This window comes from Hyaena hyaena, unplaced genomic scaffold (genome assembly GCF_003009895.1).
Source record: "Hyaena hyaena isolate Hyena2069 unplaced genomic scaffold, ASM300989v1 scaffold_1047, whole genome shotgun sequence".
Classification (NCBI taxonomy): Eukaryota; Metazoa; Chordata; class Mammalia; order Carnivora; family Hyaenidae; genus Hyaena; species Hyaena hyaena.
In genome coordinates this window covers 216872-238273 of record NW_024081684.1, presented here as the reverse complement: position 1 = coordinate 238273, position 21402 = coordinate 216872, and positions in this window count along the sequence as shown.

Sequence of the window (21402 nt, the reverse complement as noted above, 5' to 3'; positions counted from 1 at the left end):
AACAAATGAATAATTGTTTTTAACTTAAACGAAGATCAAAAGAATCTTTTATCAATATTCTAAGTCATAGGCATACAACTTGACACTAGTTCTGCCCTTCCTCCTGGGACTCTCATCTGCTTCCCTCCACTCATTCACTCTGTTTTTGCCTTTACCCATCAGCCTCAGGATGAGGAGCAGTCCTCTTCCCAACTTGGTTGCTTCCCAGCCATGCTTTTTCTTATTCTGATATTAAAATATTAAATTATTTTATCTTATCAATATAATGCATGCATATACTTTAAAAGTCAAACTCAATCCAAAAAACCCTTTTGTCAAAAATTACTGTCCCCTACATAATTCCCCACTTTCACCTCTTAAATATTAGTATTTTGAATTCTTTTAGTTCTTTCTTCCAGTATTTACTTTCACATTTCAAAGTGATATGCTTATTCTGCAATTTATTCATTAATCTATTTTAGTCTATTATTGACTTCCTATTATGAAAACTAAAATATAGTTTTTATAAACTATCTCCACTTTCCTTACCCTTCAAATAGGGATCTATAATAATTTTTAATTATGTGCTTTTGATTCAGTATTAAACTTATTATGACTATTATTGTCAAGACAAAGAGCAAACTATGATTATCATTTTCTGTCTTGTAAAAAAAAAAGGGCGAACAATAGAGAAAAATAATGAAACCAAAAGGTGGTTCTTAGAGAAGACCAATAAAGTTGCTAAGACTCTAACTAGACTGACCAAGAAAACACAAATTATCAACATCAGGAATGAAAGAGGAAACATTACCATAAATTCTACAAATATTAAACACATAATAAGGGAACAGCATTAACAGCTACATGCCAATAAATTTGACATGTTAGATAAATTATCACATTCATTAAAAAAATACAGATTACGAAACCTAGTATAATAAGAAATAAAAGGTATGAATTGGCTCATATCTATTAAAGAAATAGAATTGTAATTTAAAACATTCATATAAATAAATATTCAGATTTAGATGGCTTATCTGACACTCCATCAAATATTTAAGAAATAAATAATACTAATAATATCCAAATACTTTCAGAAAACTGAAAAGGAGAAACATTTCCATCTAATGTTATGAGGCCAACATTACCCTGGTATAAAAAATTATAAAAATATAAAACCATAACTAATATTCTTCATGAACATAAAGGCAAAAACCATTAACAATATGTTGACAAAACAAACCAAACAAAATTTTAAAAAGATAATACATTATGTCCATCATGTGCAATGGGACTTACCAAAGAATTCAAGGTTAGTTTGACATTTGAAAATTAATCAATGTAACTTACCATATCAACAGAATAAAAGAGATAAACCATATGATCATCTCCATTGATGAAGAAAAGGCATTTGACAAAATTTACCCTTCATGCATGATGAAAACTCACAGCACAGAGGTAATTCTTCAGCCTGATAAAGGGTATCTATGAAAACTTAGAGTTAACATTATCCTTAATGGTAAAAGACTGTTTTCTTACTAAGATCAGTTACAGAGCAAGGATAGTCATTCCATCACTCCTATTCAACATTAAACTGGAAGCCATAGCTTGTGCAATAAGACAAGGGAAAGAAATATAAGTAATATAGATGCAAAAAAAAGAAGAAAACTATTAACTTGCAGACACAATTGTCTACAAAGAAAACCCTAAGGAAAATATGAAAAATATACTAGGAATACTAGAACTAATAAATGCATTTAGCAAAGTTTCAAGATACGGTGTTAATATTTAAAAATCAGTAGTATTACTAACAATGATCTGAAAAAGAAATTTTTCATTTGCAATAGCATCAAAAACAATAAAATACTTAGAAATAAATTTAACAAGAAACTGAAAAATCTATACACCAAAAACTATAAGACACTGGTGAAAGAAATTGAATAAGACACAAATAAGTGAAAAAATATGCCATGCTTATGAACTGGAAGTTAATATTAAAATGTCCATATTACCCAAGGTTGTCTATAAATCCAATGCAATCTCTATCAAAATTCCAATGTCATTTTTCACAGATATAGAAAAATAATCCTAAAATTCATATGGAACCACAACAGGCCCTAAATGAATGACAAAGCCATCTTAAGCTGGAAACATCACACTTCCTGATTTCAAACTACATTGCAAAGCCATAGTAATCGAACCTGCCAATACTGGCAGAAAAATAGACACATAAATCAGTGGAGCAGAACAGAGAACCCAGAAATAAATCAGAAATAATCACATATATGGTTTAATATTTGACAAGGGAGCCACAAATACTCAATGGGGAAGGAATAGTTTGTTCAATAAATGGTATTGATGGGGCACCTGAGTGGTTCAGTTGGTTGAGCATCTGACTCTTGATTTCAGCTCAGGTTATGAACCCAGGGATTGTGGGATCAAGCCCCGCATTGAGTCCTATGCTGAGTATGGAACCTGCTTAAGATTCTCTCCTCTCTCTCTCTCCCTCTGGCCCTCTTCCCTGCTCATGCTCTTTCTCTGTCTCTAAAAAAATAAAAATAAAATGGCACTGGGAAAACTGGATATCCACAAGCAAAATAATGAAATGAACCCCTGCCTAACACCATTCACAAAAATTATCTCAGAAAGGATTAAGGACTTAAACATGAGACCTGAAACCAAATAACTCCTAGAAGAGATCATGCTGGTCTTGCCAATGATTTTTTGGACATAACACCAAAAGTAAAGGCAACAAAGGCAAATACCAACAAATGAGACTGTATCAAACTAAAAAGTTCTGTACAATAAAATTAAAAAACAATAAAATGAAAAGGCAGCCTATAGAATGGAAAAAATATTTTGTAAACCATGTATCTGATAAGAGGTTAATATCCAAAATATACAAGGAACTCATACTATTCAATAGCAAAAAATTAAAAACAAAAATATAAAAAAGGCTATTAAAAATGGGAAGAGAACACATTTTCCAAAGAAGACATACAAATGGCCAACAGGTATGTTAAAAGGTGTTCAACATCACTAATCATCAGGGAAATGTAAATCAAAATCACAATGAGACACTAATTCACAACTTTTAGGATGGTTATTTCAAAAAGACAAGAGATAGGAAAAGCTGGTGTGGATATGGAGAAAAGGAAACCCACATATATACTGTTGATTAGAATATAAGTTAGTACAGGCACTGTGGAAAACAGTATGCAAGTTGCTCCCCAAATTAAAAAGAAACCTACCATATGATCCAATAATCCCACTTACAGGTACATAACTGAAGGAGATGAAATCACTATCTCAAAGACATATCTATATTTCTATGTTTATGGAATACTACTTACAACAGCCAAGACATAGAAACAACCTAAGTGCCCAGTGGCCGATGAATGGATATGTACGGTATATATATATATATATACATGTATGGCATATTTGTGTGTATCCATATACACACACAATAGAATATTATATAGTAATAAAAAAGAAGGAAATCCTCCATTTGCGACAACATGACCTGAGGGCGTTATGATAAGTGAAAGATATCAGATAGAGAAAAACAAAAACTTTATAATCTCCCTTATATGTGGAACCCAAAACCAATCAACTCATAGAAACAGAGTAGAATGGTGGTGGCCAGGGACTGAAAGAGTGAGAGAAATGGGAAGATGTTCGTCAAATGGTACAAATTTTTAGTTATGAGATGAATTGGTTCCAGGTATCTTATGTACAACAGCATTGTGACTAAAGTTAACAATAATGTATTGTATATAGTATAAGTTGCTATGAGAGTAGGGCTTTAATGTTCTCACCATAACAACAACAACAAAATGGTAATTATGTGAGGTAAAGGACTTATTAACTAACCTTACTGTGGTAAAACATTTCACAATATATATGTATATCAAATAATTACATTGTACACAATGCTATATGTCAATTATATATCAATATAACTAGGGGAAATAGTATTTCTATATACCAGCAATAAACAATTGGAAAATGATTTTTTTTACTTCACAATTTATAATACAAAAGCATTAAATACCTATGGATAAAGATGTGACACTTAAAACTACAAAACAGCAGAGAGAAATAAAAAGAAGACTTAAATAAATAAATAAATGAAAATATATACCTATTCATGGATAAGAAAACTAAATGATGATAAAATGCCAATTTTTCCCAAAGTGACCTATAGACTCGATACAGGAATTTTTTGTAGAAATTGATAAGCTGACTCTAAAATTCCAAAATTTATATGGAAAATTAAGGAACCTATAAAGAGTACGATTTGGAAAAGAAGAAAAAGTTTGAGGATTTCCACTATCTGAGTTTAAATCTTACTACATAGCTACAGTAATCCAAATAGCTTGACATAGTTTAATGGGGCAAATTAAGGAGCCTATAAATAAACTCATGTATAAAAATGCTCAATTGATTTTCAACAAAAGCAACAGGGTAATACAATGCCAAAAGGACAGACTTTTCAGACAAATGGTGCTGAAACAGCCAGATATCCATATGGTCCTACCTCAAACTGTAGACAAGGATTAATTCATATACCTAGTTGTAAAAACTAAAACTATAAAACTTCCAAGAGAAAATGTACGTCATCTTGGGGTAAGCAAAGATCTCAATAAGCACTAACAATGAAAGAAAAATTATTAAATGGAACTTTATCCGAATTAGAGCCATCTTTTTTCTGAAGATATTCTTAAGAAACTAAGGCAAGCCACAGAGGGGAGAAAATAATTTTCAATAAGTGTGTCTGAGGGAAAAAAGCTGTATCCAGAATATATAAAGAATTCTTATAATTCAATAACATAATATAAACAACCTATTATTTAATGGGGGAAATATTTGAACAAACTCTTTAGAAAAAGAAGATACACAGAAGTTTATAAGCATATGAAAAGATACTCAACAAATTATTCACCACAGAAACATAAACTAAACTTACATGAGGCATCACAACACACCCATTAAATTGGTTAAAATTAAAGACTGACAGCACCAAGCATTGGCAAGCATATGGAGCAACTGGAACTCATATATTTTTCATGGTCATATAAAATGGTACAGCCATTTTGGAAAGCAATTAAGCAGTTTCTCTTATAGTTAAACATATACTTACCATATAACCCATCAATTTCACTCCTATGCATTTACCCAAAGGAACTGAAAACATGTGCACACACAAAGTCATATTCGCTAGTGCTCATAGCAGCCTTATCTCTAACATCCCAACAGGAAACAATTCCAATTTTCCTTCAGTAGGTGAATAGAAAAACTCTAGTACATTCATACAGTAGAACTCTACAAAGCAATAAAAAGGGTGAATGATTGATATATGCACCAACATGGATAAATCTCACAAATATGCTGAACAAAAGAACCCAGATCCAAAAGATTATATACTATATGATTCCATTTATATGGAATTCTAGAAAAGATAAAACTATGGTGATAGGAAGATCAGTGATCACCACAGTCCAGGAACTGGAGGAATGAAATTGACTATAGAAGGGTACAAGAAACTTTCTCAGGTTTCTCACGGCAATGTCCTGTATCATAACCATGATGGTGATTGCATGAATATCTTCAAAATCAGGGTTTGTCATTCTTGGCACTACTGACATTTTGGGCAATGTAGTTTTTTGTTGTGGAGGGCTATTCTGTGTGTTCCTGCATATTTTGCAGCAATCCTGGCCTCTTATCTCACAAGATGTCAGTAGTCTCCTACCCATCTCCAAGTTGTGACAACCAACTTCTTCAGGCACTGCTGAATATATCCTGGAGGTATAAAATTGCCTCTGGTTGAGAACCACTAGTCAAAACTCATTAAATAATAGATTTAAAATTAGCAAAATCTATTGTACATAAATTATACCTTAATAAAGCTGATTAAAAATATATAGGAGACAGTTTGGGACTACATGCCTCACACTCAGGAGACATAATTTCACTTTTACTTATTTTATACATCCTTCAAGATAATCATTTGGGAAGCTCTATATTTACTGAAATAATTTTTCTGTAAATTTAAAAAATATTATTCTACTACTGTCTAATATTCAGCATTGTTATTGAAAAATCATAATTCCTGATCCTTTGTGACCTTTTTCATCTCTGAAAGTTTTTACCCACTTTTTCCCAATCACTATGTTAGGTTTTACGGGCCTATTCAAATTAAAAAATTGTGTCCTTCAGTTCTAGAAAATTTTCTTATAAGATTTATTTCAAATATTCTTCCAGTCTGCTTTCTGGGTTTTCCCCCAGAACTCCAGAAAGATGTTGGACTTTCAAACACAGTCTTTTATTTTCTCATCTTTTCTCTCAGCTGTCCATCTTTTTGTCTTTTTATTTCTTTCTAAGAGATTCTCTTTATCTTTCAAGCCTTAATGGAAGTTTTGTTTCAGCTTCCATATTTTTAATTTCAAAGAGCTCTTTCTTATTCTTAGATTGTTCCTTTTTCTCCAAGGACCTTATTGTAATTCCACTTTTTTCCTTCTGATCCCTGTAGGTGTGTCTCTTCTAGTGCCAATGCCAGTTTCAGTCTCTCATATTGGAGGCTATCTTCAAATGTATGGTGATCCTTAGCTGTTTGTCTATATTTAACTGGAAATATAAAAGTCATAAGATTGTGTGTCCACTCTGTAGGCATGGACAGAACTTGCTGACCATAGGCTTCAGGAAATAATCAAGTAGTAGAAAGCTGACTTTTCTTTTGGGCAAATACTGAAAGTATTTTATCTGGGAATTTAAAGTTCCTCCAAGGATGAATTTTCCATCTTTAGATAAAAGGAACATCTCTGACTTCCAGTATTCTAGGCAGGGAGCAAGGGAAGCAGGCTGGTGGGGGTTCTGATCATCACTTTTCAAGCATTCACTTAATGTTCCTAATTTAAGTTTGAATCTCATCCTTGGCTTCCACTGTCTCCTGTGTCTCTGAGTCTGAATCCAAATTTTAAAGAAAATTATTCTTCCTCTGAAACAGAACTATAGGAATAAGAATGTCACCTGGCTGAGCAGGGTGGAGATAGGTATCAGAGGGGGTGCCATAAAACTCTAATTATGGATGAATCATTCTAACCACCCCCCTCTTCTTTATCTCTGTCTTCTATGGAGCAGAAATTTGTGTCAAGATAGGATAAATTAGACCAAGAATTGATGTGATTTGTGAAAGCTCTCTCAGATAAGTCATGAGTTGAGTGAAATGTAACATTTTGTGGAATAACAGACAAGCTAAGAATGGATAAAAACCAAGTGGAGCCAAGAAAAACCCAAAGGTACACCTCTGGTCTACAGAGCAGAGATCCTTAGAAGGCCAACTTGGCTGGAATAAGTTGAGTGGGTCAGGAAAAAAGGGAACATTCGACACTGAGAAACTGGCTTGTGGAATTTGTATCAGGAGTCTGTCAATCTCAACTATAAGCTCTTTCCACTTGAGACAAGATATAAACATGTCCAATTATATCAATAATAAAAATAAATGTATTTGGACAAAACTCTCCACTCAAATGACTAATAAACTGAATACTTTAAAGCTAGGTTTGTGCTATTTATAAGACACACTCATGAAATGCACAGGCTGAAATCAAAAGGATGGAAAATAGAGTGTTAGGTGAATAAACCAAAAGACATGTAACGTATTAGTATCATTTAAACTAGACTCTAAGACCACAGCATTAAGGAATTAAGAGGGTTGTTATAAAACAGTAAAAGTTTTAGGTCACCAAGAAAAGAGCAACTTTAAGTATAAGTGCACATAAGATAGCCTCATATATATTTGGTAAAATTTTATAGAATTAGAGTGAATTTATCATGGAGTTTTCAGTTATTGATGGGATCAAGGTGACAAAACAAATTAGCAAGGATACAGAAAATATGAATCAATCAATTACAAGTTATGACTCATTCAAATAACATCTAATTTAAAGTTCTTCCAAATGATAGAGAGTCTACATCTTTTTCAAGCATACGTGGAATATATGCAGAAGTGTAATCATGTGTTTGGCCATTAAGAAAGTCTCAATAAATTTCAAACTTCGGTATAAAATAGGCTGGGATCTCTGACCACAATGAAATTAAATTAGAAATTAAAAATGTAAATAAAAAATGCCCACATATTTAGCACTATTGCTAAATAATTCATGGATAAAAGGAGAAATATCATAGTGAAAAGTTTTTAAGTATATAAAACTTAATGGCAATAAAAACACCATATATCAAGACTTTTGGGATACAGCCAATATGTATTTTGCAGCAAATTTATAACTAAATATTTACATTAGAATGGAAGAAAATCTCAAAATTAGTGAGTTAAGTGTTACTGTTTAGAAGTTTGAGGTGGTGAGGACTCCTGGGTGGTTCAGTAAGTTAGGCATCTGACTTTTGGTTTCAGCTCAGGTCATGATCTTGCAGTTTCATGAGTCCAAGCCCTGCATCAGGCTCTGTGCTGACAGCGTGGAGCCTGCTAACCTCTTTCTCCCTCTCCGTCTGCCACTCCCCTACTCGTGCTCTCTCTCTCTAAAAATAAATATGTAAACTTTAAAAAAAGAAGAAGTTTGGGGTGGAGAACACACAACAAATTCCAACTCAAATTAGAAAAAAATCAGAAAATAAAAATAAAAGCAGAAGTCAACAAAATAAAAAACAAAAATACAACAGAGTGGAACTAAAAAAGCTAAGAATTGGTTCTTTGCTAAAATTAACAATATAGATAAATTTCTCAAGATTTATCAAGATAAGAAGATAAAAGTTAGAATAAGCAATATATTATGAATGAAAAAGAGTATAACTACACATAAAGTTTACCTAATAAAAAATAAGACACTGGGGTGCCTGGATGGCTCAGTAGTTTAATCATTTGACTCGGGCTTGGGTCACGATCTCACAGGTTGTGAGTCAAGCTCCACGTTGGTACTGTGCAGAGAGCTCAGAGCCTGGAGCCCACTTCAGATTCTGTGTCTCCCTCTCTCTCTGCCCTCCCCTGCTCATGCTCTCCCTCTTTCCATCAAAAATAAATAAAAATATTTTTAAAAATTAAAAAAATAATAAAACACTGATGAAAAATGATATACCAACAATTTTGAAAACTTAGACAAATTTCTACAAAAAAATAACTTACTAAAACTGATTTAAGCAAAAAAGTTTTGAATAGTGGTAGAATTAAAGAAACTGGTACACTGGCTAAAATTATTTCACACACATGCACACATCCAAAAAGTACCTGGCCCAGGTGGATTTATAGGTGAGGTCAAACTTTCAAGGAACAAATGATTTCAAGTTAAGACAAATTATTCCAGACAACAGAAAAAGAGATTACTTCTTCTTTTACATTTTACAAGGGTTAACGTTGGAGGAGTATGGGCAGTGAGCAAAAGGATGAAAAATCCTTGCCCTCACCGAATTTACATTCTAGGGTAGATGGGGGGGATGCATCATAAATAAGTACAATATGTAGTATCTTAGATGTAGAAAAAGAGAAAACAAGAGAGACAAATGGGAAAGACGTTGCACCATTTTACATAGAGGGTCAGGGCAGGTCTCCCCTGCAAGGAAGACTTGAAGGATGTGGAGATCATGCCTGATTGGAGAAAAGACAGGGCAGTCAGAAGGAACAGGAAGTATTAAGATCCTAGGGCAGGAGTATAACTGTTGCATTCAAGGAATGGATGGAAGACAATGTGGCTAGAATTGGGTGGTCAAGGGGAAGGACATTAGAAAGTGAGCAGCCAGGACTAGACTTTAATTTGTTACACTGGGTGGGGCGGCGGGGGGGGGGGGGGGGGGGGGGGGGGGGAGGGCAGAGAAAGAAAGAGAGAAATTCAGGTACACCCTCTTAGCAAAGCAGGCCTCACCACCACCATCCCAAAGTCAGCCATGACACAAGCCTGAGCAGTAATCTGAGGAGACACAGAAGCAGCATTTCTCAGATGGACATGATGTAGGAGATGCAAGAAGAAGCCAGTGTGCAGACAGTATCTCAGAGACTGTGCATGTAGCCAGAACGGGAGTAGCTTTTGATAATATCTGTTTTAACATTGCCTAAAAAGATAAACTCATGAATGATTAGGCTAACTTACAGATGAAAAAAAAAGGGAACCTCAGAGGAGTTAACTGCCTGGCCCAAGGTCACACAGATGGTAAGTGACAGAGCCAGACCGGCTGACATATATGGTCCAGGACTGTGCCCACTCTCAGGCTCAGAGTCTGTGGAATGCACCCCTCAGATCTCGCCTGATTTCTACCCATAAGTCCTTATTCTCTGTCATTTTTTTTTCTTTTTGCAGTTTGTCTTCATAGGCCTCTTGTTTTAGGGTTGCTTTTATGAGCAGTCTGAGTTAACCACAAAGCTATAATTTCATTGACAATAAAAACAGCTTAACTCCATGCATCTCTTTTAACTCTCTGAACATATTTTTGTTCAAAATAATGTCTTCAGCGAATGGGTAAAGGCAAACTCTACTACCCTCCCCCAGCTACTAACACAAAATAAGCCACAGCCACCGATAACCGTGGTATTTGAGTCTGTTTGTGAGACTGGGTGTCTCTCATCACTGTGACGAGGGCCTGGTGAGCCCAGCCCAGAGGTCCTGCTGTCCTTCTCGTCCCTCCTTTGAGCTCTGGGGCCTGCCATGTCCTGGGAGGAAGGGAGCCCTCACCACCCGAACATGCTGTGCCGACTTTATAAATAGCCCTTCAGAAGAACAGGCTCTCAGATTAAGCTCCTGCCAACTCCCTTCTGGTAGCCTTATTTTAATGTTTAACATCCAACAGCCACCTTTACTGACCCCACCCAACCAGAAAAAACCCTGTGTAGGACTCACAGCCCTGCACCCATGCACCCACCCTCCTGGGCATGCCCCACAGTTATTCTGGTGAGAGCTGGTTGAAAGGCCTCAAGACCACTCTGGGAGGGCACAGGTGGGATGCTAAGGCAAGAAAATTCACTAAGAAGCCCCTTGCGGGGTAGTGGGAGTGAAGGGTGCCCTGAGCCCCCCTCAGTTCATCCTGTCCTCTCTTCCTCTAGTATTTCAGTCTCCAAAACTTAGAATCTGATTTTTTCCTCACCCCATACCCAACACCTGATCTTAAAATAAAGTAAAAATAATCCCCACATTATAATAATGTGCACACTTATTTACAACATATTCATGGAGCCTTCCAGCAGCCCTGTGGGACAAGCCAAGTGGTAATACCCAGCTCCCAGCACCCTCTCAGATCTGTCAGTCTTCCTCAAAACTCTGGCCAGGTCTCTACCAAGTTTTGTGATGGGCAACCCACTGCTTCCTCAAGCAGCCCAACCCATCTGCAAACAGCTCTCCTGCCAGAAAGTTCTTTATACAAAGCTGAATACCATCTCCTTAGACCTCAGCTGAGCCCCCACAGAGGCTTCTACCTGGGCTTTCACTGAAATTAGAAGCTCCCCACCCCTGCCAGGGCAACCTTCAGATATCACAGGAGGACCAGGGACATCCCTGTGTCCCCTGGACCAAGCCCCTTGATTTCTGCCAACCACTGCTGTGTATATGACTTCTGAGCTTTGCACCATTTTTTTCTCTCCTTATTGCTCATTTGTACACTGGGTGAGTTCCCCTTCTGATTTGTTACAACAAGAGATCCTGGCAAGTGGACGTCTACGTGCCAGGCATTGAGCATGTGCCTGTCCATGATGTACCCACGTAGACCTCCCAAAAGCCCCCCAAGGTAGGGACTACTTGTCTTCCCATCTGACAGCTGAGGGTGCAGAAGCTCCAAATTGAACCAGGAGATCTGACTGCAGAGCTGCTCTGCTTTGCACTTGAACAGGTAGAAAGCTGAGTGCCCGGCACCTAAAAAGCACTGAGCACATGAAATGCTGCTGGTGGGGCCAATAAGTGCCAGAAGTAGCCACAGTAGCAGATACAGATAGAAGATGAGCCAGAAGTCAAAGTTCATAACTGGTTGAGGCCACCAGAAAGAAAAATAAAGGGAGTGTCATTTAATATAGATTAAAGAATGTTTTGGATTCCAACTGGGTCAGACAGGTTGGGGGAGGAGAGGCATTCCAGAAAGGAAAAAACAGAATGAGCAAAGGCGTACATGGTGTGCCTTGGGAACATCTGTCATTTAGACAAAAATGTAGGAAAAAGAAAAACTAAGGAGATTGGGGTCCTTAAACAAATTCCCATGGAAATCTTGCAGGACTGGGCTCCCCACCAGGCTCAGGTCACAGATTCTGAGGCTCGTAGGAGATCTGGAGCTGTTTCCACATTGACTCATTCATTCCTTCTCTCCATTCACCTGCAGCATGCTTTATGGGGCAGGATGAGGTGCTGGCAGCCTGAAGACAGCCCACTCCCCATGAAAGCCAAGCCCAGCATCAGCCCAGCCCACTGCTCTGGTTGGCTTTCCTTTGGCACTAGCTCACATTTCTTCTTACTTCAGCTCAGATTAATGCCAATCAAACCTAAGCCATGAATGGACCAGACATACACAAACATTTTTACTATTAAAACAATGTCTTTCTTGTATTAAAATTCATAATTGAGGGTCAAATACAAGCAATAAGCAGATTTGAAGCCAGCCATCCCTGGTTGACTTGTTGACAAAATAATTCACAGACTGTTTCAGGCCTTCAGCTACAAAGCTGTAAACAAGCTTCTACTTTCTGAATGAACCATAACAGACACCAAATAAAGCCATTCATCTTAAAGTCATCTCAGAACCCAGGAGTGCCGTCTAAAGTACTCAAATTCAAATGGTCATGTGCTAGCACAAAATGCTAACCATAAAACACCATGTTTCAGCCTTATTTGATTTTTTTTACTTTTTCAATGAGGTGTCTGGGCATTTCAGTTTGGCTGAGAGAGTCTTGGGATGCTAGTAATTATGTTGGGTAAACGAATGCCCCAGGAAATGTCTCAAGCCAGCTGTGCTGTATTTTGAAAAGTCCCTCTAAGTTACCGTCTCTCACTTTGTATGTTAGTAAGTGATAACAGTGATTCAGTCTCACCACAGACCAACAGGATTAGTTGAGTTTCTATCATGTCTCCAGGACTCTCCTCCAGGACATTCCTGAAGAATGCCACTATCTAATATTTTGCCCAATTGATCTTGGAATGTACACTACAATTTCTCAGACCACACACCCTGATTTGGGATGTCAGAACCTATAGTTACTCTAAGTATGGGGTGAGCAGAGATCTATGAATTCACCCTGCCCTGCGTTGAGTTTGCAGTCTGCATCTACAGAAGGATGGAGGAATTTATAGATCTGCTACAACCATAGCACAAGCAGCAGATAAAGAGTCACAGGGTCTGAGGCAGACAAATTACAAAAGGAGGAAATCATTGCAATTCAGAGAAATGTTCCATGGAATACATAACATATCCCTGTAGCTTAGAGCAAGTAGAATTTCAAGAAGCAGGAAGGGGTGAGGAGAGTGTTCTTGCTTGTGATGGAAAATGGGAACGTGCATGGTATATGTGAGGAACAGTAAGTAATGCTTTGTTTGTAAGTAATGCTTGTGCTTTGGAGTAGGGTCAAACTCCAAGAAGACAGAACTGGAAAAATGGGCTGGTCTGATTTTGCAAGATCTCGAATGCCATGACCACAGAGACCAGCTAAGTTTTTCCTTTCCTCCCGTGACTCAGCTAGCCTGCATTCCCCAGCCTCTCTCAAAGTTAAGTCCCTCCATGTGACTCAATTCTGGCCAACAGGATGTAGTAGAAGTGATGTAATGTACTTCACTTCCAGGCCTGGCCTCACTCCCACCTCCTGAGGCCGCAGCTGGGCCTCCATCCAGGGGCTTCTGCTCTGTCTGCTGGTTTGGATGTCAACACCCAAAGCAAGCTTGGAGCCACGCAGAGAAGACAGCCTCACCCTTGACTGGTTGTGTGGTACAGAGCACAATACCACCTCTCACACCTCCCTGTTTCCCAAGAGGGCTTTTTCTGAGTAAGAAGCTCATATGATATGGGACTGCTGAGATTTCAGGCCCAAGGATGAGCTCCAAAGTCATTTTACCACTAAAATTCCAGGTTAGGGGGTGGCATGCTCTTCCTGGGGCCACCAAGAGCCGGGCTTTAGGATGGTGAGCCTGGGAGTAGTGGACAATGGCAAGAGGCTTCACTCAGAAATGGTGGAAAAGGCTGATGAGAGATGGGATGGGGGCTAAAGTAGTGGATGTTTCTCATCCACAACTCACTTCTTCCTACTCAACTTTTGTGCCCCTGGTCGTTGAAACAGATTTCTCAAAGGTCACCACTGTCCTCCTCATCCTTAATCCAGTATGCTTTCATCATCAGCATCATCCACCTGTGGTGTCTGACCCCTCAAGCCACTGCCCCCTTTCTGGGAGTCTCTTACCTCTCTGACTCCCTGGCTCTTCCCATCTCTGAACCCTCTGTCTCTCACTTTCCATCACCTCTTCTTCCTCCACCAGACCCTCACAATAAGTCACCCTGAAGCTTCTGGCATGGAGCCAGCATTTCTCTTTTCTAGATGCATGGAATCCCTGGGGAGTCTCATTCACCATCTGGCCACTACCTTCTTGCTCACGACCCCTGGAGCTACCTCACCCGCCCTGACTTCTTCCGAGCCCCACATCAAAGTGTTCTTTTTGCCATGAGAACAGCCCTGAACAGATGTCCTATAGGCACCTCAAATGCAAACCTGTCTAAAACAGAATTCATTCTCTTGTCACCGCCTCTCACTACTCATCACTCTCCAAGCGAACCTGCTTCTCCATCTCTGGTTGTCTGAGACCAGACACCAGTGGTTCAGCCACAGGCACAGCATGAAGAGCTTGAACATCTTGCCAAAAATCAAGATGTGACATCCAAGTTCTAAGAGCTCCACCCTGAATCCCAACACCTTTGGAAAGCTGATCTAACACTTGTTCTAATTTTACAGCTCATCATCCCATTGACTTGATTCTACGAAAGCACCTCTCTTGAAATCACATGGCAAGGTATCCACTCCACTAACATGGTCCAGCAGGGCTCAGAAACAAGTGTGTTTCAAGGAAGGTGGCCCTTTCTTATCATCTCGCTTATCCTGGGTTTTGATTCTTTTTTAGTCAAGTTTCTTCACTTTCCAAATCTGAAGAAGTTTCTTTTTCAAAAAGTAGAAGACAGGGACATCTGGATGGCTCAGGCTGGTTAGGCATCTGACTCTATTTCGGCTCAGGTCATGATCTCATGGTTCGTGAGTTCGAGTCCCACATTGGGCTCTGTGCTGACAGTGTGGAGCCTACTTGGAATTCTCTCTCTCTTTCTCTCTCTCTGTTCCTCTCCTGCTCACACTCCCTCTCAAAATAAATTAACATTATGAAAAAATAGACACCACAGATCACTTGAACAATTTTGCTTGTTCTCAGTCATCAAATGGCATCCTGGCATTTCCTCCAGGTTGTAAGCCTATCCCTTCCTCATTCTTCCTGCTCAGAACATAGTTTTCAAACTCTTTTAATTCTCTTTATATTTTCAAAAGTTTTTAACTTAATCCACACTCTACCTGAATTAGTCAGGATTCCTTTGGTCACAAGTGTCAGAAATCCAAGCTAAGGAGGGCTTTAGTGGTTCATGGGACCAAGCCACAGGCAGAAGGTGGCCAGGGATGTAGAGGGCTTATGGACAGCCACCTGGCCATGTCAGGGCCTCAGAGCCCACTGGGATCACCCTTTGTGTTCTGGTCAGTTTCTCTTGTGTGCGGACTTCTTCCAGCAAAACCACCTCCTCCATGGGGGCAAGAGGGCGGGGGGAGTTCTTGTCTACAGCAGCTCTGACTCAGCCTTGACAGCTCTTTAACCAAAAGGTAAGAGCCTTTCTCTGGGCTCCATTGCGGAACAGCCCAGGGAAAATTCTGGTTAGCTCATCTTGAGCTATACTTCTTAGATTATACTTTTGATTATGCTTCTTAGAATCTCACTGTGAACAAAATGGTGAAATGATTTGCCCACCCTGGGTCACATACCCATTTCTGGCCTCAAGGAAATAGGGTCTTCTGCCTGAAGAAAGGGAGACAGGGTGATGGGCAGTTAAAATTAATATCTGTTATATAAACCTCCCTGTAAATAGATTTCCTTCAAATCATGTGCCTTTCCTGACTTATCCTCTATACTTAGTATGGTAAAATGGATGTCAGGGCCTGGGTGGTCTGTCATGAATGCAGACAAGAGAAATGAGTCTACTCCATGTGCTGTGAGGAAGAGAATATAAACTTTCAGTCCTGGAACTCTGCAGGAGACAATGATCTCCAGTGATCATTTCTCCCATAAGAGTGTGCATTGCTGTGATCCCAATTCAAGGTACACTGTCCCTTGGCATCGTGTCACCTCCCTTTCTCCACTGTTCTCCACTTGTTCTTGCTCTAACTACCAACTTCTCAGATGCCACAGTCAAGCCCACAGTGCCCCTTCCCTGGCCTCCTAAATTCCCAGTGATGACATCTTACCTAGGAACATCTTTCCCCAAAGTTTACTTTCCAGAAGGCTAAAATCTTATGCAGTTAACATGAGCTAGACGCTTGGGAGGAAAGCTAACTGATGAGTAATTCACACCCAAGCATGAATGACAAGTGCCCTCCAAGGGCATCATTACATTGCTGAATTTCTAATGGGTAAAAGATTGTTGTGACCTGCATTGCATCCCACCAAAAATACATATGTTGAAGTCCTAACTCCCTCAGAATGTACCTCAGAGTGTGATTATCTTAGGAGACAGGGTCTTTAAAGTGGTAATTACATTAAAGTCATTAAGATGTGGCCCTAAACCAACATGACTGGTGTCCTTGTAAGGAGAGCAGATAGAACACAGACACACAGAGAAGGAAGATCATGTGAGGACACAGGAGAAGGCACCATCTACAAGCCAAGGAGAGAGGCCACAGAGGCTCTGTTGACACCTTGACCTTGGACTTCCAGCCTCCAGAACTGTGAGAGGTAGATGCCTGTTGTGTAAGCCCCCGAGTCTGTGGTACTTTGTTATGGCAGCCCAAGCTGACTGATGCTTCTCTCTGCTTACAGGCCTAGAAAAATGGCAAGTTGCCTCCTCTCATCAGAAAGACTGTGATTTCCCCTTCCAGCAAATCATTTCTGAAATGGATCAGGGGACCCCACTCATACTTTCAAACATCCACGGAAAAACAGGATGTACATACCAGAAATATTTAACCTCCTTCCTTCTCTAAGCAAAATCTTTAACATGTAGAACTGAAATGAACCTTTCCCAAAACGATGAATAAAGTTTAAAAAAAAATACACAATCAAGGACTCGAGGACTTAGTTTACAAAGTCAGATATGGCACACGGGTGCTTTGTGATTACCCGGGACAGAAGCCAGTGTCACGGAACTTGAGCGTGCAAGTCCTGGGCGGACTTCTGAATATAAAACACGTGGAGAACACAAGTAGAGGTTCGACATGACCAGAATAGCAAGTAGTCTGCATTTAGCTGCCAGACCAAAGCCACTCATCTCTGTCCGTAGGGAAATACATGTTTCCAACTTAAAGTTTGTAACACTCGTAATCATTTTGGTGAGATTGTCCCCAGACAGTCCCTGGGAGCCATTCACACAGATGTTTCCTGGATGTCGAAGGCACGGATATGGAATCCTTAAACCCGTGCAGTAAAGAGGCAGCCTGAGTCAGCCAGAAGAGAGCAAAATCGGCCAACGTCTCTTCGCTGACAGAGCCAGCTGTCCATCTAACATGATGGCTGCTTCTTTTTTGTTTAAAAAAAAAAAACAAACTAATAAACAATGGAAAGGACACAGGGGTCCGCCCAAAACAGAACCCTGTCAGACAAGCAAGATCCTTACCCAACAGGCCCAGGGGACAAGGTTGAAAAGTCAGTTGGGTGAGGTTGGATGCTGAGAGAGGCCCTTGGATGTTACAGGGAGAAACAGGTCCTGGGGTGTGGAGCGACTTGGGTTAGTGCACACAGCTACTTAGAGAAAGGCTTACTCAAACCCCGACTTCAGTGTTTCTTCGCTGCCTCATACTTTCGGTTCCCAGCTTGCTCTGATCTTCTGGAATCCCCCTGATTACCCTTTGCCAAAACATGTGCCCTGTGGGTGCCCTCTGACTGTCTATGCCTGCACCCAGCAACCTTAGGGGCCTGCCTTCCCACACCCACATCCTGCCAGAATCTCCCTTCCTTCCCCAACCCCACCTATATGGAGTCACTTTCTCTCAGGCTTGCTCCCTCTCAGCCAAGCTCTGTCCCTGGATGCTGTCACAGCTTCCTAGCTCCCTGTGTTCTGGGCCAGACTGGCTCTCCCTTATTCACAGATGCCTCCCAGAAGCCTCGCTCTGTTGCATCACCTCTGCAGCTAGCACATTACCCTTTACAAGTGAGGATAGGGCACAATATTAAGAGGCAGCACTTTGGTATCAGAAGATCTGGTTCAGGGGGCACCTGGATGGCTCAGTCGGTTGAATTTCCAACTTCAGCTTGAGTCCTGATCTCACAGTTTGTGAGTTCAAGCCCCACAGCAGGCTCTCTGCTGTCAGTGTGGAGCCCACTTCAGATCCTCTGTTCCCCTCTCTCTGCCCCTCTCCCACTTGTTTACATTCCCTCTCTCTCAAAACTAAATAAAACTTGAGGCCCCTGGGTGGCTCAGTCGGTTAAGCATCCAACTTCAGCTCAAGTCATGATCTCACAGTTCATGGGTTCAAGCCCCGCGTTGGGCTCTGTGCTGACAGCTTGGAGCCTGGAGCCTGCTTCAGATTCTGTGTCCCCCTCTCTCTCTGCCCCTCCCCTGCTTGTGCTCTGTCTCTATCTTTCTCTCAATCTCTCTCTCTCTCTCTCTCTCTCTGTGTCTCTCAAAAATGAATAAACATTAAAAAATATTTACAAACCAAATACAACTAAAGAAAGAAGAAGAAGAAGATCTGGTTCAGGTCCTGGCTCCCTCCATCACTCTCTGGCTGTAGAATGTTGGCCAAACTTCTTTACACTGCAAAACCTCCAACATTACCTAAATGAAACCATAATTATCATTACTCTTAATGTATAGCTGACACTGGAGAGCATGGACTTGGAGTCAAACCCCTAGATTCCTCTTCTCATTCTGTCTCTTATTACCTGTATAACCTCAGTCAGGGTCCTTTCCTTACCCACTTTGGTCAGTTTTCTGTCTGGGGATGATAATAATAAAACCTACCTGGTGATTATTCTGTATAATGGACTTAAAACAGTGTTTTGCATACAAGAAACACCTTAGAAATGTTTGGTATTACCATTTGCAAACTATAATGTACAATCAGAAGTTACCTATACAATTTTAAATTATCAGTTGCTCTCCAATGAGGCCATATCACATGAGAGAGACCTCTTTTGGCTGCAGGGAAACCTAACTCCAAGCATTCACAATAAAAAAAGAACATTTGGTGGATTCGTGCCATTGCAAAAATCCAAAGGTAGCTACAGCCTTAGGCTTTGTAAAAATCTTGCCTAGGACAGGAGGAGGAGGGGAGGCTGCAGGAAGAGGCAGTTTCAGCTCTGTGTTAGTTAAAGTCATCAGACATGGGCTTGGTTCCTGCTTAAGTTTATATCAAATGGCTCAATTCAGAATAAGAATATAAGATAGTACAAGTAAGTGGACATGGTCTGTGCTGTATTGATCAAAGGACGTGTGCTATCTGGCACTGTGAGCTTTTCTAACCTACATGCTTTCTGTGTCCAGGGCTGTTAGAGGCCAGCACCATCACACACTTGTGCAGAGGGGTGCACACAGGCACGCAGAGGTCCGCCCACTGTGGGTAGGGAGTTGTGAAGTCCTCCAGATGCAAGGAGCGGCCTGGAGGGAAAAGGGGAGGAAACACCAGGAGACAGCATGGAGGGTGACAGTGAGAGTCCAGGGGCCCTTGGAGTCTGGCCACAATGTCCACTGCAGACCCCAGAAAGAAGCAATTCAAAACCTCCATGGACAGGGGGACCTGGGTGACAGTCAGTTAAGCGTCCGACTTTGGCTCAGGTCATGATCTCATGGTTCATGAGTTCGAGCCCCACATTGGGCTCTGTGCTGACAGCTTAGAACCCGGAGCCTGCTTCTGATTCTATGTCTCCCTCTTTCTCTAGCCTCCCCCACTTGTACTCTGTCTCTATCTTTCTTAAAAAAAAAAAAAAAAAAGATAAAAATGAAAAGAAAAAGAAACTTCCAGGGACTTAGTTTCCCTCCAGATTCTTTGACAAGTCCATTCATTTCCAGCCTAACTGGAGATATTTATTTCAACTTCTGGAAAATTACATCCTCTCTACCTTAATCCCCCTACCCTTCACCACCCCTCTCTAATGCGTACTGTGGTCACAGGCTATTAAGCAAGGAGCGCCTTGGGGTCCAGAGGGCACACCTCATTTGCTGCCGAATTAACTCATACATGGGCTGCATGTAACAATTTAAAGCTCTTTCCAAGCAAAGGCATTGCATGCTCTGAAGTTCTTTTTTTTTTGCTGTGTAAGATCACATAGGCCCAGAGCTAGGCATCTGACAGCTGAGTGACTGGGGACAGCTGGGCCTGACTTAGGGGTCAGAGAGGAGATAACACCATGCGGGGGAAAGTGCAGGACTTCTCAGATCAGTTGTCACTCTTCCACTGACTGGAGAATGGCCTTGGGCAAGGCTCTAAGCCACCTGAGCTCAGTTTCTTCAGCTGTTAAAATAGGGATAATTGTGTCTGCCATGCAGGGCTGTTATCAGGAGTAAAGAGGAAGTTGACAAAGTGTCTTCCATCATGGTTGGTGCAGAGATGGCTCCCAAAAAGCAAGTCATTAAGACTAGATTTGTAAAAGTTGCTTTCTTTTATATATATATTTATTTGGGGGAGGGGAGGAGAGTACAACCGAGGAAGGGGCAGAGTGAGGGGATCAGAGGATCCAAAGTGGGTTCTGTGTGGACAGGCTGACACCAGCAAGCCCGACATGGGGCTTGAAGTCATGAACAGCGAGATCATGACCTGAGCTGAAGTCAGACACTCAACCGATTGAGCTACTCAGGTGACCCCAAATTTGCTTTCTGTGGAAAAGCTTGTGCAGGTGATTCTGGCTCTCCCACTCGACCCACTCCCCTGACCACCTCCACCGTCACTTCTCAACCTGGAAGGCCACTCCTCTTCCTTTAGAAACAAAAATGAGGGGTGTCTGAGTGGCTCAGTCGGTTAAGCATCCGCCTTCAGCTCAGGTCATGATCTCACGGTTCGGAGAGCCCCGCATCGGACTCTTTGCTGACAGCTAGCCCAGAGCCTGGAGCCTGTCTTCGGATTCTGTATCTCCCTCTCTCTCTGACCTTCCCCTGTTCACGCTGTCTCTCTCTCTCTCTCAGAAACAAATTTCAAAAAAATTAAAAAAAAAGAAACAAAAATAAAATGACAATATCCAACACTGGTAAGTGTGAGGCAGTTTTACATGTATTTAGTTATTA